Source organism: Eurosta solidaginis, chromosome X (genome assembly GCF_040869045.1).
Source record: "Eurosta solidaginis isolate ZX-2024a chromosome X, ASM4086904v1, whole genome shotgun sequence".
In the NCBI taxonomy this organism is placed as follows: domain Eukaryota; kingdom Metazoa; phylum Arthropoda; class Insecta; order Diptera; family Tephritidae; genus Eurosta; species Eurosta solidaginis.
The window spans coordinates 154,889,661-154,902,981 of record NC_090324.1 but is presented as its reverse complement, the minus strand read 5'-3'; the positions used below and the strand labels follow the sequence as shown (position 1 = coordinate 154,902,981).

The 13,321-nt window shown below is 36.2% G+C and overlaps 1 protein-coding gene across 5 annotated transcripts in view; it reads right to left on the bottom strand.

Annotated features, from left to right (window-relative positions):
* Positions 1 to 13,321, bottom strand: part of Gyf (GIGYF family protein Gyf) — a 955,717-nt gene that overhangs the window by 925,724 nt on the left and 16,672 nt on the right. Inside the window, exon 2 of one of the 5 annotated variants that reach the window (XM_067757907.1) lies at positions 10,354 to 10,371. The exons of the other annotated variants lie outside the window; for them this stretch is intronic. The gene's annotated coding sequence lies outside the window, so the exon portion shown is untranslated. The remainder of the gene's footprint in view (positions 1 to 10,353; positions 10,372 to 13,321) is intronic. 5 annotated transcript variants of the gene reach the window in all.

The window sequence follows — 13,321 nt, the reverse complement described above, 5'->3', positions numbered from 1 at the left end:
AAAGTTTGAAGCAATCAATTTTAAACGTAACAAAATTCTAGTGGAATTAGTGACTAGTTTCAAAAACGGCTGTCTGTCTGTTTTTGCCGCTCCTTAAAATTTTGATTGTCCTTGAACGCGTTAAACGCCAAATGTGCATATAAGCATATTCTAACATATGTACATGTTGTATTCTTGCAGATTCCTTTGAAATTAGATTCATATACAAGTGCATGTGGGTATCTCTATGTGTATGTATATGTATTCAAGAAAATGCGCAAAGGGTGATATGAAATAAGAATCCCACCTACTTTTACGGTTAGTGTGGGTATTATGTTTATTTTTTTAATTTAATTTTGTTGATGCTTGGACTGACTAGCTGAGTATTTTTGCTTGCGAATGAAATTCTTTTCTTTTAAATCTTTTGGTTGTTGCAATACTTTTATGTGGGCATACTCGTGTATTCTACCTGCTACTGACTGACCTAACTACTGCTACTGACTGATCACAGTCCTACAACCATAAATACATACGTGTAGGTAATTCTAAAATAAATTTGCATATACATAGATGGAAATATTCAGGCAAACTTTTCCTTCGGTTTTTAGTTGTGGATTTTTAATCGATTATGTATATGTTCTTTGTCTTTCTTTAAATGCCGCGCTTGGAAATTTCGTTAACAATAAATATTAACCAGCATTGTCCTTTTATATCCTGCATCGCGTAACTTATTCATAAATAAAAAACGAAACAATGGAAAGTATAAAATGAGGATACCATCTTCTTTTTGTTGATGGTGTGGGTACCTATACTCCGTATTGAACAGAAGACAAATCACTTATCACAAATAATCAGTAGTATTTTGAGGCTTATTTCGAGTTATAAGACATTCAAAAAGCAAAAAACCTTAACCTTTGCCCTTCAAAGTGAACAATTTTTTTTAATTTCATGATAAAATTTTATTTATTTATTTCTTTTATATACATACTTACAATAAAAACAATCTTTGCTTAATTATTCATTTCAGTGTCACATAAAGTTGATTTTCTTATTTATATATATGTAGATGATGACTTAGTTCTAAAATCTGTGTAAATATTTAACTTTTTTTATTTTGGTGTAAAAATATTACTCGCTCGGAACTTGCTGAAGTAGCTGGTATGGCAAGATATTTCTTTGCCAGCATAGAAAGTAAGCGATATTGCTTTTCATGATCCTTCCACCAAATTCTTGCCTCTAAATTGTGGTTTATCTGAGGCTCTGAAATATATCTTTCGTACTCATCCTGCATTTCGTTTATGTTGTCGCCACAAAGAAGTATATCCATCACTGTTGGTGCATCCTGAGCGACCGAAGTTGACGGCGTGTTTATGCCGGATCTATATAGTTCTTTTGCCGTTGCACATATCTTCGCTCTGAACTCCTCTGAACTTTCAAAAAGTAAATTCTTATATCGCGGATCTAAGAATGATGCGATGTGACATGGTTCGACGGATCGTGTTTCCAACGTTGTATAAAGCCCAAACCGTTGAACCAAGTCATCCGAAATTTTGTTTTTGATATCCATTACAAAACTGGAATCATTGCAGTTCGGTCTGAGGTGTTTGTATACTAAACTATTTATAATTGGCTGAACTAAGGATATTGTTATAATAGCTTCAGAGCACAACACAGTTGTTGCTTTCTCTAAAGGCTGCAACAAATTACAGACGTCACTTAGCTTCAGCCATTCACCCTCAAAAACTTCCATTTTTTGGGCCGTTCGACCATCAAAAAATTCTCTATCTGCGAGCACTGCTTCCAATGATGGTCTCAGGTTTATTAACCGCTCAACCATATAAAAACTGGAATTCCATCTTGTGGGGCAACTTTGTATTAGAGACAGTGCGGGTTTTCCATGTTGCTCAAGGTGTTTCTCTAGTGCTGCAGTTCTTTTCGATGAATGGTTGAAGGCACTTACTAAATTTGATGCCTTTTTTAAGAGGTTGCTACAGTCTTCCATCTCCATGGCTTTTTTAATGCTTAACTGCAGCGTATGTGCTGCACAAGCCACGTTGCCTATTTCCTTGCTTTGCAAATTCCGAACCGCGTTTGTCACATTTTTTGCATTATCGTGCACTACAGCTGATATTCTTCCGGAAATTCCCCATTCCTCTATGGAGTCCAGAAGAAAGTTGTGCAAGTTTTCCGATGTGTGACTTCAACCCAATTCATCTGTTTTCAAATTCATTGAATGTAGGATTCAATCAGAATCAAAATAATGCGCTGCAGACAAATATTTTTATAAAAAAAATATATATATAATATAAATTTTTATTTTTCCAAAAGAGTTTTTCAATTACAATATAAAAAATTTTATTTTAAGAAATTATTTTTTGGCATAACTCTTAGAACGCTCGAAAAAATGCCACGTTGGCCGCAAGCCAACCATAAATAGATATATTGTAGACAACTAACCTGTTATTGTGACGTAGGAATCTAACGCCCTTGAAGTCCAACCATCTGTGGTTAGGGCTATATATGCATTAACCTTGCCAATGACATCTTTAGCTTTGGCTAATTCGTCAAAGTACAGAGCTTCAATTCGTTTCCGAATAGTTTTCCGACAAGGAACTTTGTAGCTTGGCTCCAAAGTACTCATTAAGGACCTAAATCCTTCATTTTCAACAAACGACGTCGGCAGCATATCCAATGTCAACATTTTCGTTAACGCCTGTGTTATCAGTTCCTGCCGGTCTTGACTGATATTGCAGGAATTGCTGATTGATGTACTAACTCGTGACTGCCGTTTCCGGTTTGGTGGCAATTTATTTATTGTTAACGAAATTTCCAAGCGCGGCATTTAAAGAAAGACAAAGTACATATACATAATCGATTAAAAATCCACAACTAAAAACCGAAGGAAAAGTTTGCCTGAATATTTCCATCTATGTATATGCAAATTTATTTTAGAATTACCTACACGTATGTATTTATGGTTGTAGGACTGTGATCAGTCAGTAGCAGGTAGAATACACGAGTATGCCCACATAAATGTATTGCAACAACCAAAAGATTTAAAAGAAAAGAATTTCATTCGCAAGCAAAAATACTCAGCTAGTCCAAGCATCAACAAAATTAAATAAAAAAAATAAACATAATACCCACACTAACCGTAAAAGTAGGTGGGATTCTTATTTCATATTACCCTTTGCGCATTTTCTTGAATACATATACATACACATAGAGATACCCACATGCACTTGTATATGAATCTAATTTCAAAGGAATCTGCAAGAATACAACATGTACATATGTTAGAATATGCTTATATGCACATTTGGGTATTTATATTACAGCGTTTAACGCGTTCAAGGACAATCAAAATTTTAAGGAGCGGCAAAAACAGACAGACAGCCGTTTTTGAAACTAGTCACTAATTCCACTAGAATTTTGTTACGTTTAAAATTGATTGCTTCAAACTTTATTTTAGGAAATTTTTTCAAAAGTTTTCATTAAGTTAACATTGACCTTAAATAACTTTTGATCCATCAGACTTCGCAAAAAATGTTGACAATGACACGTAAACTTATTTTTTTAATGGTGACCAATTAGATGTTTATACAAACCAAACGATATCAAAACAAACATTTTCCATACAACTTACATACATACATATGTATATATGTATGTATATGGGAAACAAAAATCCCTACCATATTACCATTTCCACACCTGTTTACTAATAAACAAAGTTCTATGATCAGTACAGTTGTAAACGACCCCGATAACTATTTCTAGCTTAAGCCTCAAGCACAACTTTGGTTACGTAAATATATGTAACTAAATAAATGAATATTAACAAAGCAACCCCAAACAAACAAAAATATATGCATATATGCATCTATACACACATAAATATATGTACGTATAAATATATATGCATGCTCATCTGCACAAGCGATGAGCGTAACATAAACGCAATGTCTTTTATTTTACTATTCCAAGTATCCGGATAGTGCGCACTATCCGGATAGTACTATCCGAATAAAAATTATCCGGATAGTACTATCCGGATAAACGAATAAAAAAATCCGAATAAATATTATCCGGATTATTTGAAACGAATAAATTTATTCGTTTATTCGAATAACGTTTATTCGGATATAATTCGAAAATAATCCCACCACTAATGGAGATAGACCAAATTTAGGGCAGAACAATGTCTGACGGGTCTGCCAGTGATAACATAAATGAAAACGTATGGTGCATTGTAATAAAACTGAAGAAGGTTGATAAAAAGTGGCAGATTGAGGTTCTGTACCACTCGCCGAGCACTAGTGATGCAGTTTTTGTTAAATACCTAAATGAAATTCTAATCTATAAATATGAAAAAAGTAACCATAATATAGTAGTCGGTGATTTTAATATTAACATGAACTGCATTTCAACATATAGTACTAAATTAAATGAGATATTTGCTGTAATGGGGATGAGCCAAAAAATAGAATTTAATACGCGAATCAAAGATACAAGTGAATCGAAAATTGATTTATTATTTTCAAATTCGGATGAAATTCTCTGTAAACCTAGAGATACTCGTACGGCTGATATGCTGAGAAGTTTGAACTGGTTAAGTGTCAAGCAAAAGATTTTTTTTCACGCTATGAAGTTTATATTTAATATTAAAAGTGAAAATGTACCTGAATATCTAAGTAAAAACGTAGTATTAGTTAAGCAAACACATAACATTAATAAATGAATAAACACAATTTCAAACTGCCTTTATTCAGAACTGAAATAGATCAGCAAAATATTTTTTATAAAGGTCTAAAAAGTTTCAATGAACTGCCTATAGATATAAAAAGTTGTAATGAAATCGTAGCTTTTAAAGCAAAACTTTATGAATATTGTAAGACCTCAGCAATAAGATAGTAAATTGTAATATAATTTAATTTATGAATTAGGCTTTTTTGCCTTAATAAATAAATGAAATGAAAATGAAATGAAATGTAATAATTTGCAGGAATACAAAATATCTGATCATGAAACTATAAAATTTAATATTAAAACGTCCAAAGTATACAAGATGAGACTGACCAAGAAAATCATAGCATGGGTCAAATATAATAGTGATATTTTAATAAGCATCCTTAGATCATTTAACTTCAACTTTACTATAAACTTATCAATTGATGTAAAAGTCGAATTAATTAATAATATAATGATTCAGGCTATGGAAAGTTTAACCTACGAGAAAGAAGTACATATGAAGTTAATGAATAAATGGGGTGACAGAGAATTGAAACAAATGAATAAATATAAATACAGTATTTATTGGAGTTTAAGTAGGCTATTTGACCTATTTTGGTTTTCAGTGCAAATAAAACAATTTTACTTCACTGTCGCAGCTCGACGTTTCGCTAATCACTCTAGCATCTTCAGGAGCGAGATCTATATTCACCAACAAAATCATTATACATATATTGCATTACATTTTAAATTTTAACAATTAAACATTGAGTTACATATGACAAAAAACAAAAACTAAAACTTACATTATTTGTTTATATTATTAACTAAAAAATTAACTAATTATTAGTACCGCGCGCATTGGGTATCATTGTCATACTAAAGTGCTTATAGGCATAGTAGGTACGCAGAGGCAATGTCAGCTGTGTCTTCCTTTTTATTGACTGTGTTTTCCCTTTGTTGCAATATTCGTAAGCTTTCCAAAGTGTATCTCGTTCTCTCTCGTTTGTTTTTGTCCAATTTTTTGTGTTTGTCAGATCAGCTGTGTGTCCACTTGTTGTTGTGTGTTGTGATAATGCGGTGTTGCTTTGGTTTTCTGTATGTCGGCTTGGTGCTCTGCTAGTCGTACTTTCAGTGACCTTCGGGTCGTGCCGATGTATAGCTTATTACATTCCTCGTTCTCTTTTCTTTTGCAAGTTATTTGGTATATTACGTTGCTTTGTTGTAGGGGTTTGATGGGGCTTTTTGTTTGTGTGAAGATATTGGATAGAGTGTGGTTCGATTTATATACGAGAGCAATGTTTTCTGTTTTTTTTAAATATTTTTGCGAATGTGTTCAGTGAATTTCGGTATGTATGTTACGCTGTGATATTGCTTTGTTTTGTTTTCTGTTTGTTTTTGATGTTGGTTTTGGTTTATTTTCATAGTTTGTTGTTGTAATAAACTTGATATTGTGCTATCAGGGTAGTTGTTGCTTTTAAGTGTTTGTATTATTTTGTGGATGTTGCTGTTATGGAACTTCTCATGGCTTAGGGACAAAACTTTACTTATGAAGTTTTTAGCAGTGTTTATTTTATAATTAAGGGGTTGAGAGGAGTAGAAGTTAATCATACGCCCAGAGGAAGTGGGTTTTGCGTACCAGTCGAAAATTAAATCATTGTTTATTTTGTGTATTTTTACATCCAGAAAGGGAATGCAGTTGTCTTTTTCTATTTCAAGCGTCAGGTGTAGTTTGTTGTGGTAGCTGTTGAGGGTGTCTAAGATTATTTGCACATCATTTCGTCGGACGATCGCAAATATGTCGTCCACATATTTGACTAAAAATTTTATTTGTACATTATGTTGCTGGTTTAATGTATTAAAAGAGTTTTCAATGAGGTCATCCATTATGATGTCCGCTATTGTAGGGGACTGAAAACCAAAATAGGTCAAATACCTACTTAAACTCCAATAAATTTAAGAAAGTTGACCGGAATCACCAATACTAAATACAGTATGTACACGCGTGCGTTACAAACTGGAGAGATGGATGAATATAAAAATATAAATAGGTCATACAAAAAATTAGTCAAATTAAAAAAAAATAAATTATATGGAGAATAAAATCATTTTGAATGAATATAATGCTAAAGAAATGTGGAAATATCTCAAACAAACGGTTAACCAAACTAAAGATAACGAAGGGGTAAAAAAGGTGATACTGGATGGCATACTGGTTGAAAACGAAACCGATCTGGCGAATGGTCTGAATAGATTTTTTGTAAACAGTGTGATTGAAATTAATAATATCGAAACCTGTCAAGTAGCACTAGAGGATACACAAGTCCATTCAAAATTAAAGTTTGCTGAAATTACCACGGATGATGTCATTAATATCCCAACAGACTTTAAATATAAAATAGGTGGAAGAAAACTGCTATCCGAAGGTGTACTAAAAGATTGTATATCGTATACCGGATATTTCTATGCTCAAATAATCAATAACAGCTTAGAAAATGGTGTAGTACCTGAAATGTGGAAAACGTCAACAATAATACCTGTGGAAAAAGTTAAAAAGACAATGCAACCTGAAGAACTTAGACCCGTAAATACCCTGCCAAGTGATGCTAAAATTCTCGAAGTCGTTGTTAATAATCAGTGGGTGAATCATCTTGAAGTAAATAAAATACTAGTCTACCAACAGTCAGGATTTAGGAAAAAACATTGTTGTTGTTGTTGTTGTTGTAGCGATTAGGTTATTCCCCGAAGGCTTTGGGGAGTGTTATCGATGTGATGGTCCTTTGTCGGATACAGATCCGATACGCTCCGGTAACACAGCACCATTAAGGTGCTGGCCCGACCATCTCGGGAACGATTTATATGGCCACATTGAACCTTCAGGCCATCCCTCCCTCCCCACCCCCAAGTTCCATGAGGAGCTTGGGGTCGCCAGAGCCTCGTCTGTTAGTGAAACGGGATTCGCCACTCGAAGGTGAGGTTGACAATTGGGTTGGAGAAGCTATATATTGCGCTACACAACCCCTTGAATCCCAGGAAAAAACTAATTCTCAAATTCCTGTGAGACAGCGCTGAACTTGGTGATATCTGATTGGAAAGAAGAGATAAACAACAAAAAAGTAGTGGTTTCAGTTTTCCTTGACCTCAGAAGAGCTTTTGAACGGTGGATAGAGAGATATTAATAAAAAAATGCCGCAGATTGGCATAACTGATATTGAACTTAAATGGTTCCGCAACTATTTGAAGCAGAGAAAGCAGAAGACAGTTATAAATGCTGTGACGTCGGATGAATTAGAGGTACCCATACGGTTGGTTACCTCAAGGCTCAGTATTGGCACCTATATTATTTCTTATATACATAAATGACATAGTCAATGCTATCGAAGGTTGTGAAATTAGACTTTCTGCGGATGATGCATTAATTATGAAAAGTGAAAATAATATTAATACTGCACTTGCCAAAATGCAACATGAACTAAATAACTTGTATAAATGGTTGTGTGGCAATAGACTGAAACTAAACATAAATAAAACTAAATATATGATAATAACAAGGGGGAATATCAATGAGGATGATATAGCCGAGCTAAAAATAAATGATGCAATCATACAAAGAGTTAACAGTATAAAATACTTAGGAATAATAATTGATAATAAACTCAAATTTGAGGAAAAAAAGTTGCTAATAAAATAGGAGTGATGCAGATACCAACTAAATTCATTCAAAAAAAGTACAAATCTTATATAAATCAGTTATAGAACCGCACTTCGTGTACTGCCCGTCCATTCTATTCATAATATCGGATAAAGAAGTAGACAAGCTCCAAAAGCTTCAAAATAGATGCATGAGATGTATTCTTCAGAAACCTAGAGATACACGAACGGCTGACATGTTGAAGACTTCAGACTAGTTAAGTGTGAAACAAAAGATTTTTTTCCACTCCAAGAAATTCATATTTAATATCAAACATGGAAATGTCCCTGAGTATTTAAATAAAAATATAGCATTAGTTGAGCAAACTCACAACATAAATACGAGGAGCAAACATAATTTCAAATTGCCGTTTTTTAGAACTGAAATTGATCAACAGAACATTTTCTACAAGGGTCTGAAAAGTTACAATGATCTGCCTATGGATATAAAAAGTTGCAACCAAATAACAGTATTTAAAACAAAATTATATGAATATTGAAAAACCTTAGCTATAAGATAAAAAACTGTAATATTTTCTAATTTACGAATTAGGCTTCTGGCCGTAATAAATAAATAATCTAATCTAATCTACAACTCTCCCGCTAAGGTAACCAAGTTTTAATTGTCCTTATTTTTGATTTTTCATGTACGGGCACATGATGGAGAATGCACAACCAGCTAAGCCTTAAGCTGCCGAATGATTAACCGTAAACGGATCGCCCGGCAGAAAATTTATGGGGCACAGCGTGCTTTCAGCGTAATTCGGGACAGGATTGGAAACACGTTCTTTCCAACCTTCCAATAAACATTACTCATCACTTTGAAACACCAATCGTAATAAAATAAAATAAGGCCAAACAGTTGGAAACACATCCTTTTCAACCTCCCATTACATGTTGAGCTGTGCTGATCGGAATCTTCTTGCATTCCCACAGCGTCATAAATGAAAATATATGTTCAAAATTTTGTTGCCTTATGCTGGGAGCACTGGAGGATTGGAAGCGCGTCCTTGCCAACCTCCCTTAAAAGAGTGAATCCCAGACTGGTCCGTTTGTCATGCTAAGCAATACGCTGATCGGAATTACATGGCATTCTGACAGCATACTCAATAGAACTAAGTAATTTTAATAATGAATTGTATTTAGTAATTTAAGTTTTAGGCCTAAACAGCCGTAATAATAAATAAATTAAATTAATTGTCCCGCCGCTTGAATGGTCGCCGTGCCTAAAAGTAACTTTCTGGAAGAAAATTCAGGCCTGTCAACCTATGTCCCCAAAACGCCATCTACACACTAGGCGAGAATATATTATTATTATCAGGGAGAAAAATTATGATAATTCTATACTACAGCATGACACTCTTAACCTTCGGTAGACACAATGGGGTGTGAATCACCCAACAAAATGTTTCTGGGTTGTTTGCTTATTTTTAACATCTGGAAATATACCGTTAGCTGTATTTTAGCAACGCAAATTTCACTTTTCGAATTCAGGCAGTTGGTCGTCAGAAGTTGGTGAGCACCAAATTTATGCAGATCTAAAAATGTGAGGGGGTGAAATTTACCCGCGTGTAGTACGCGTACTTTTTTCCATAAGGTGAATTTTTATCTTTTTTCAATTCCATTTCTATAAGGAAAGATTTTATTTTAAATCAATAATGGCAATGTGGTCTAGAAGTCGTCCTCTAAACGAAATCGAGGTGGAACGATTGTTATCGGATTTGGATGATGAAAATATTGATTTCGATGACGATGATAGTGTTTTAGATTCAGATTTTTTGGAAACGCAGACAGATTCTGAAAGTGAGCTTAGTGTTGACGGAAATATTGAAGAGTTGCCCACAGGTTCAAAGAGACTGGCTGGATTGAAAGCTAAAAATGGATATCAGTGGAGTGCTATAGTACCTCAAAAGTTTGGTAAACGTCAAATGCAAAATATAGTGGCACACTTACCTGATCCGATTGGAGCTGCTAGAAATATTAAAACGCCGTTAGAGTGTTTAGCTAAGCTAATTAAACTTACTGATTTATATGAATTCGCTATTCTTTCTTATATTTACTTATTTATTTCTTAATTACATAGTTTTTTGAAGTCCAAGAAAGTTTCCTGATACTGTTTTTTTCTTTAGAACGCAAAACCTATATCTGATAGAAATTTTCTTTATGTCAATTGTTGCGGTCACCCTAATAACTTCATAACATAAAGTACCAAAATAATGTAACTCTGTTATTCCATTTCCAAACGCCTCCATCCATGTGACGTATGTCATATCAGCTGTGGGAAAATGCATAGGCCGCGACGGACAACTTCCGCTTTCTTTCTGGATGAACAGCGCGGTCGGATTGACGTCTCAAATTTAATATCTCAGTTTATCCATAATTGCTTTTATCCAAAAGCTTACTTATATTGTAAGAGTTAGAGTTTTTTCGCTTCGTTGCCTGACGCGCAAGAAATATCCGCCAATTGATTGGAGCAACGCCCAGTACAAGCGCAAAAATTAGGGTAAGTGAGCAGCCAACAGAAACAAAAGAGGGACTCTGATTTTATTCTCCCAATTTAGAGCGTACATCTCGCAGGCGGCTGGATTGCGCGCCCTGGTAGTGAGCAAATTATTTTATCACCAGCAAGTGGGACGCGGCGAGGAAAACGACAGTTTGCTGAGCGCGCGCACACGGGGTCAGCGCCAGTTGAAAGAGCCGTCGCTGAACTGCATCCATGTGCACGTGTACAACAGCAGCGAAAATATGTAACGAAATAACAAGCATCAACTGAAGCAGTGAACAAAGAAGCAGTCAAACAGGTTTTTTTTAAGTTTTAAGTGTTGCGTTGGCGCTTAAGCCACGCGTCTCGGCAGTTAAGCAAATTGATAGTTAGGAACGCGGTCAGGTGTGCTCTGAACCTGCGCTCCACAGCAACGTGAAGACATTTTTATAATCTAAGAGTGATGTGACAGGAATTCGGCGATGAATCGAAGAGTGATCCAATGAGGAGAATGACCACCAAATATGCTTGTTCTATGATTTGTTAAATGTAAATCTTTTTTTTTTGCACACTTATAGTGCTACAGTTCTTGTGTTAGTTTCTCCTGGTTTGTTGCTTTCATTTAACTCATGTGAAGGCGTTATCTCACGAGTATTAAACAAATTTTTTTTTTTGTTGAGCGAAGCGCACAGACGCTGGCAGAACCAAAGGGAGTGGTAGGGTGATTCGAGCGCGCTAGAAAGTGCAACCAAGGGCCTGCACAAGACGTCTTGTAGGGTTTGCGGGGGTGTATGTAGCGGTTGGCCACGATGAGCCTGGCGTCTCCCAACAATTTGTTTGGTATTTTGATTGATTCGCATACGTAGGTGTGTTCTCACCGCGTTTTATTGAAGAGCCAAAATTCGGCATGCGTGGATGAGATAGCGCAGGATTTTATACAATATAATCATTAGCAGCTTTTAATATAGGCTAGCGTCTTTCATACATTTGATATTTCATTGATTTATAATACATTACTATTTAGCATACGCGGCCGTTTGAACAGGCTTAGCGCTTGATTCCAACAAGAATTTAAACACTTAGTATGTAAGATATGGTAGTAAATATAATGCTATGAATTGTTGATCATCAAAAAGCGTGACTTGTGTGTTGGGCGGGGGGGCGACATCGACGGACGGACTCAGACTTTAGGAGGGGCAGAATGAGAGATTCGTAAAAGGTCCAGTGGACAATCGTTGGGGTCGACAGCAACAACGGCCAAGGTCGACCATGGTAGGGAGGGAAGATGAATGCCTGCCACACAACATCAGTGGCGATTTTCCTCGGCGTCGGATGCGAGGAAGAAAGAGGGAGGGAAGATGAATGCCTGCCACACAACATCAGTGGCGATTTTCCTCGGCATCGGATGCGAGGAAGAAAGAGGGGGGGAACCACAGTATCGCCTCCTAGTTAAGGAAGGGTACGAGTTTTTTTTGTATGGTGCGGTTGGCATGCAGCGAAGGCACAAGAACCACCCCATAGTCCGGCGAGCTAGCTCGTGCATTAACGCAAGCGTACCCAGTGTTTTTCGAGCATGCCCAGCGGATACAGTAGGAGTAGAAGAGCAGAGAGAAGGGACACCAGTAGAACTCCGACAGCCCGTACGTAACAAAATGGCGCCCAACGTGTGAGGCCCACTAGGCAGTGGTGCTCTGCACATGAATTGAATTGATGGACGTATGGGAAGCGATACTGTGAATGTTTGGTTTTTTTTTTTAAATAATTTTTTTGAGGAATTCTGATATCTCGCATGGACAAGAGCGGGCCATGAGATTGTGTCGAATTCCAGGATCAAAAAGGAAAGGTGGGTAAATTTTCTTCAGATAGCTTGTCTTGGCTAAGTCAGAGCTAGGCAATAGTGTCGAGGAAAGTCCCCACCTAAGCCCGCCGGTCTGGTAGCTTACATGGCCACGATTGGGCTGTACAGATATCATGATTGGACATTCAGAAGTCTAGTCACAAGTGTCTCCAGCTGTAGGCTAGGAATTAAATTACATGGGACATTATGACTCTTGACTGACGCAGAACGGAAAAGGACAGAGGTCGCATCTAATCACCATAGGTCACGCTGATTACGCACATATATAAATTATCACATACAAACGTAAATACATACTTAAATTCTTGCATAACGTGGTACCTTCATGTTGTGTACATAAAGCAAAAGATGACTAATCCAAACAAAAAGAAAGCAGGCCCCCGTAGTAATACGGAGAAGGAGGGGAATGCTGAAGATCAGGTTCCGCCAGCTCAACCGCTCGACGGGGAAACAGGTTCTTCGGAACGAGAAGTGGACAATTCTAACATTCCACAAAATACACGGGACGTGGCTTCCGGGATTGGGGGAGATGAGCTGCTTCAGAAGTTTCAGCTCATGTTCTTTCAGTACCAGATGGATGT